We start from the raw sequence: 7,226 nt of genomic DNA on the forward strand, positions 1-7,226 counted from the left end.
TTTTTTTCTGTTAAGAAAACTATCCATTTGAGGGAAAGGGAAAGGCGTTCTTTAGGGTAAGCTAACTTACCTTTCGAGAACCTAGACATAGCCGAAGTTTCTCTACTCGCTGGACAAAAATTCAGTTTCTAGACAATTCCAGTATTTGACTGGTTTTCACTGCATCGACTTCGTTGGGTTGCATACTTTTTTCCTCTTCATCAAACTGAGATAAGAATGATCGAGGGACAAAATTACTCTTTATTCAGCTTGATATTTTTACAAAATTGTTGATGTGATCGTAATTCTTTTGCACCCGAACAAGAGTACTACTCCCTTCGAGGGTGGTCTTCTAAGCTTTTAGCCTCAAAAAGAAAAATTAAAATTTTGGAAAAGTGGAGATTTATTTCTCAGCATAATCTTCTTTTAGCTCAATACCCTTGACCCAGCTGTGATCCAACTTCTGTAACCCGTCGGAAAAATACGTTTTCTCGAGGTTGCAAAATAGGCATTTGTGGCGGCGACGACCTCCTCATTCGACCCAAATTTCTGTCACACGGGGCCAAATCTGGAAAATATTGTGGATGGCGTAGCAGTTTGTAGTCCAATTCCGCCGGTACGGTTCGTTTTTTTTTGCAATTCGGCGGCGAATCGGCCCAATAGTTCGGCATAGTACATCCCTCCGACTTTTTGCCTTTCTCCAGGTATTCGATGTAGATCACACCTTGTGAAACCCAAAAAACGGTGGCCATCACCTTTTCGGCCGATCGGACAGTCCTCGCCTTCTTCGGAGCAGGTTTCCGGGTTAAGTCCAATGTTTCGACTGTTTCTTGATCTCTGGTGTGTACCAGTGGATCCATGTTTCATCGACGTTCACGAAACGACGCAGAAACTCCTTCGGATTTCGCTTTAACAGCGTCAAACACTGCTCTTAAGTGGCCTCACGGTTGCGTTTATTGTCCAGAGTGAGCAAACGCAGCACCCATCGCACCGACAGCTTTCTCTTGCCCAAAATTGCATGTAGGACATGACCCACGCGGTCTTTTGACATGCCTACTGTCTCAGCTAACTGTCGTATCTTCAATCGGCGTCTGCCAATATGAGATCGTGGATTTTTGTGCCGTTATCCTCCGTGGCAGCCGTTTTCGGGGCACCTGGGCGTGGCTTACTAAAATCCGATGTACGACCACGTGAAACTCGTTAAACCAATTTTTGACGGTCGCCATCAAAGAAGAAAAGTCACCGTACACAGCATCCAATCGATCTTTGATTTCGTAGGGCGATTTCCCTTCCAAAAACAAGAATCGAATCACAGAGTGATATTGCTCTTTCTCTCCGATTTCACACGCAGTCAAAACAAAACTACTCATCTACAAGAATGTACTACACGATAATAAATTTGTCTTGCCATAGTGACGCCATCGGGCGGTGAGGCTTATCGGACTGCCCTCGTAAATGCATTAATTCAAATCGGAGTGAAGTCTTGGAGGATTCCTCTTATATAGGGTTCTGCAGTCGGGCTACGCGTTTTTGAAACTGGAATTATTCAAACGTTTCCTTGTTGCCTTGCCTCCTGCTTTTAGTGGTTTCTCAAATACCATGTCCGTGTCAATATCCTCGAATTTCTTTGGAAACTCTTCTCAAAACTTTGACCAAGTGAAGTTGGGAATTGCCTTATGAAACTTTCAATACCATTCCGTGGCCTTTCCTCCAAAAACAAGGTCACAAAAAATATTATGTTCAGCGTTTAGATTCTGTTGCGTTGAAGATCATGTATTGTTTCTTAGCTGCACTGTTGCTAATTGGGTCTGAATAACGGATGTCAATTCCTGTATAAACTGACCCTGGAAAATTCGCTAATTGTTTACGCGACCCCTTCTATTCCTAGTGGTGCGAGTCTGCTTGTAAATTATTAGTCAGAGAAGATAGCGGTTGTAGTTTACACTGGGTCTTACAAATTGAGCATACATTAGATTCCTGAAGAAATATGTGCATACACGGAGCTACTGTTTGAATGTATACAACATTCAACAGCTCGTTACATATATTGCAAAAAGTAGAATTTCTACAAGCTTCCAAATCTTCACTACTATGTTTACTAACATTGTGATTTAATTTGTCTTTTTGTTAATAATATAAAAATTTGTATCGTCACCATTACAACATTCTATTTATGACGCATACTAATTTCCTTGATTCGATTGGTTCGACGGCAGGTCAACTCATACCTACTTTCAGATATAATCGCACCATTTATCGATAAATACCACTGAAGAAATCCACATGAGATTATAATGGCACTGTACACTCTTGTTCACACTTAAGAGGTTGTCGTTGGACTTGGTTACACACGCCTATTTGCCTCAACGACAAAAATTCATGTGGACGAACTATGTGCAGAAGTTTACCTACGTGGCTGTCTTCGCTTTCAGGGATCTAAGTGGGGAGCGCAGAGATTGAAAATAAAGGCAATATTTCGTGATATGTTCAGCCGCGGAGTAGATCGTGCGAGCGAGATGGCAGATGTGCAGTAAAGAGAGGCTGTTTATGTTATGGACATGCAAATGAAAATCGAGGTTAACCCTTATGCGCACGTGCGCATAACATTTTGTGCCATTGAAAAACTTTTCTGACTTGCTGAGGACTACGAAAATGGTTTCTACATACTTGAAGCGCAGTGAGGGAGACGCTTCCTACCTCATAAGTTTTAATATTTTTTTACATATAAATTTTTGTAAATAGGTAAACACGTCTATCAGGATTGGGCTAAAAAAATTATTTTTTTAGTTCGAATTTTTTAAAGTTAAAAAAAATCTAGTTTTCAATAGGTACCCTCTGTTTGCAAGTCTATATCTCCATCTATGGTTACCCGATTGATTTCATGTCACAAAAAAAATGTATTTTCACAACAATTTCCTAACTACTGCCCCCCCATTTGTCATCTACAACCTGTTTTTTTGTATAGGTTGAAGCCATACTTTGTTTTCACGATATCGAATTTATTGTAGTAAGACCTCTTAAATTTTTTCAGCAGACTTCTCGCTCGCTCTTATTAGAACCTTATGGCGTTTGTATTTCTGAGTTATTTAACAATTTGTTGATAATTTCTAAATAAAACAAGAAACGAAGTTAACTTCATCAAGCCGAACTTTGTACACCCTTGCAGTTATAGAAAATAATTTAAGTAAGCCACGTTTAATTTTTAAAAATGGTTGCTGGTTTTTTCCCCTATAGTTCCCATGGGATGATATTGTTGTTCGATCCGTCTGGTTCCGACTTATATACTACCTGCAAAAGTAAGAAGACTTTTTGGAAAGTTTCAGCGGGCAAGCTTTAAAACCAAGAGACTAGTTTGCGTAGAAACGGACAGACGGACGGACAGACGGATGGACAGACGGATGGAAAGACGGACATGGCTAGATCGACTCGTCTTGTGACGCTGATCAAGAATAGATATACTTTATGGGGTCGGAAACGTCTCCTTCACTGCGTTGAAAACTTCTGACTGAAATCATTATACCCTCTGCAAGGGTATAACTAGAGTCGTTATGTCTTGCGGAATTTGCGGCTTAATTCAAATTCTCTAAGCTAAACGCACGATCAGAACCTTCAAATGAAGAATATAATGAACCAATCGACTTTGAAGCAGATGAAGAAAATAATATTTCTGCTCAGTTACCAAATGCTGGATGGTAATCATGCCATAATTCTAAGGTGTGTTCGCTTCAGTTAAAATTCTTCTTAAACTGACTATTTTAGAAAGCACGTAATGCTTTTTTTATCATGGAGAACTGAAGACACGGAACTCATTTCAGATAAAAATGAAAGCACATTTAGAAATTATCAAGCGCAATAAATAGCAGTGTGATGTGTTTCAGTCCATGGAGCTGGAGAGAGTTCATCAAGATCTGCAAAATGTGGGTAAAGAAGGAAATGGTCCCCTTCCCGAAAGACCAGCCTCTCAATACCTTGATGAAGACTTCAGGACTTTGGCAATACTCGACGTCGGATAAAACCTAAATGTAATCCAAGATAAAAATTATTCAAGCAATCCAGAAGATGGAGAACTTCCTCTTATAAGACTTCCTCCGATGGTATCTGACAATAACCTTTGCTCACTTACCCGGTCTGTACGTATAGCGGCTGGGATAAATTTCCGAAGTTTTAATTTTTCGAGAATATAAACTGGGGGCGACAGTGATTGCAATTATGTTCGTAATGTGAACGGCGATTCAAATAGGTTATATAATGTATATGAATGGGATAAGTTTTAAAGGGGAGGTGCAGTTTTTCGGCGCAAGACAAGAAACAAATAGATTGTTTTGCTAACAAACTCTATCTTTCAATTTTTCACTTGCACCTTGGGTTCTGCGTTGAGGTCTTTTAATACAGCTGCTACTTTCATTTTGACACTGAGAAATAGCAGGGCAACTCTTAGTAATGGCAGTACTTCGTCGGACTAGACAGGGTATTTCGCGACTAGAACGACAATTTAAGCAAAACCAAACACCAAAGTCGCCGCGGGCAATAATACACAAAATTTTGTGTATTCCTATTAGTTATCTTTATGCAATTAAAATAAACTTCCCCTTGAGTTTTCCCTGGGTCACTGTCACTAAATTATTGCCCGGGCGCAAGAATTTAAATACTTTATGGGGTCGGAAACGTCTCCTTCACTGCGTTGCAAACTTCTGACTGAAATCATTGTACCCTCTTCAAGCATATAAAAAGGAAATATATTAAATTCAATTTTATTTTTTTGTTTTACAAGTGTTTTCTAATGTATTTACTATATTTATAGTGCAATTATTTTAACGCAAGCCTATTTTTCGTCATGCCATTTTAGTCACGACACGAATATATATAGTATATTTAAAATATATATATAGTATTTTTAAAAATCATTTATTGTTTTAAGTGACGGTGTTACCTACGAGTTACCATATATAAATTAAAGAGGCCTTGTTACCGATTGGGCTCCGTGTGTTTTCCAGGGTCAGGTTGACGGAGTGGAAATAAATAAATAAAACATACATAAATTTAAACAATTTAGCGCTATTCAAACCGAGAATGGTTATTCTCGAAATCAAGATAGATTCAATGTTGAAACCGAGAACGGTTCTTCTGGAAATCGAGATCAACCATTCTCAAAAGCCCGTTCGACAATTTTAGTATTTTTAATAATAATCAATCTTGGCTCCATTTTGAGATAAAAATACTGAAATCAAGAACGCTGAGAACATTTTTTATCTGAGTGTAAGATCAAAAGAAACAGAAATTAAAATATGTTTATTCATGAAAATCTTCATTTCATTAATTTTAAAGAAATTAGTTCCCTCGTTAAAAAGAATTAAGAAAACTTTCATCAGGGGATTGCCCAATGCTTTGAACAATATAAAGGGGAGATAATAAGCCAGCACTTTAAGTATTTTCTAATTCAAAAACTATGTTATTGAATCCGGGATCAACAAATTATGTAAATTATGTAAACCATACAAATTATAAAATAATAATTAATTTCGAAAAAAGGCGTCTGCTTCTTCTGGCGAATCAAAAACATGTTCGGAATGCCAAGTTAAATGAATAAGAATCTTATTTAGGTGCGCGCACGGTAAGTAGAGCTTTTTACCGCCTAGAAGAGGTTGCAAGTTATTAAACCCAAGATCCCAGGCTCCTTACCCAAGTCTAGCTGGGAACTTCTTACTCAGCTTACCCACCAAACCGAGAGTTCTTAATTATTTTCCCCACTCCAATGAATTCATTCTTAAGTTCCAATTGCGCCGCGGTCGTTCTTCTGTAAAAATTGCTGCACCGCGGTTTTTCTACTGTAAACAATATCGCTGCAGGCCCTCTACTGTAAACTAAGCCGGGTCTCCCAAATGTAAACATTAGCATCCGGTCAGCATTTAGCGTGGCCCAAAATTGCAGAGTAATCTGTTTAACTGATTTCCACAATCAAACCAAAAATTTCATCCAATTTATTCCGACTCCATCTGAGCCCATCTCTTATCCAGTATCCAAGTCTCTGACTCTCTTTAAATGAGGTTTGCTTATCGGATAATCTACCCATGGCCTGGCAGTCCATTTTTAGATCTGAATCGATCGGTTGACAAGTTGAGTATTGTAAGTATTGTAAACTAGTGAATAAGACAAGCGGCGTTTGCCGCGCCGTTATCTTTTATTCTCGCAATCTTTATAAGAAAGAACTGCTAAAAACTACTTCGTCCTTTAATAAGCTGGAAATTTTTCAATTGTAGAGCTTGCACAGTGGAATGGAAATGAAAATTTCTCTTTAATAATTCTAATAAAGCAACATAAAAAATGAATTACAAGAAAAAAGAAAGCAAAGAAGTTGATTATGAAATCGAACGTATCTCCTTCAGTTCCAAAAAAAAAGTGATTCTCCTTGTGATTCCGGAGTGACGTTTCAGCTTGCACGGGTGAGGAACAAGGGACGCCCCATATAGATATTGTATGCAACTTTTATAAAGTCACTTTGGATTTCACTTGTTCTTTATACTCATTTTGTGTATGGCCAGTCACCTCCAAGTGAAACGTCCAAGATAAAATCACTTAGAATATTCGAAATTTTTCCAAACAAGTTTGACTTGTAAAATCCCTTGCAAGTGAAATTGTATAATTTTAGTTTTCTGTTGAATTTGAGTTATTTTGTAATAGTTTTGTTTCGTTTTAGTTTTTTTAATTTGTTTTTAATGTTTGCCATAGCTTTTGTTAATCCCTCCTTGGAATCCCTCGCCAACGCAACTGAAAAAATAAGGGCATGTGTTTAAAAAAATTTGTTTTACTTGAATACTTGTATATTTACCTTTATAAACTGTGTGAAACCCTTTGCGGGATTTGTATTGGAACAAAACATTTCATCACGCCACCTTCAGGTAACAGAACCTTAACTTTCTAGGCTATGCTGTAAAACCTCTAAAAATATTAAAAAGGGACTTTTATAAACGAGGATCAACGTACAACATTTTGCACTTTTATTAATAAATCAAAATTTAAACAGCCGCTGCTTCTCTTTTTACAACTCAAATAGAATCCACCAGGTCTTTTTCTTCTTTTCGTTTCTGTCTGAATATAACGGAGAGGCGTGAAACAAAAAGACCGGACGAAGGTTGTCTCTCTTAAAGCCGAAGGCAGGTAGATTATAAGACAGAAAGAGAGGGTAACCTCCGAAGATCTGCCTCTCTTTTTTGCCGGACCGCTTCGTCGGCACTTTTCTACGCTGCTCC

This window comes from Drosophila biarmipes, chromosome 2L (assembly GCF_025231255.1).
Source record: "Drosophila biarmipes strain raj3 chromosome 2L, RU_DBia_V1.1, whole genome shotgun sequence".
Classification (NCBI taxonomy): Eukaryota; Metazoa; Arthropoda; class Insecta; order Diptera; family Drosophilidae; genus Drosophila; species Drosophila biarmipes.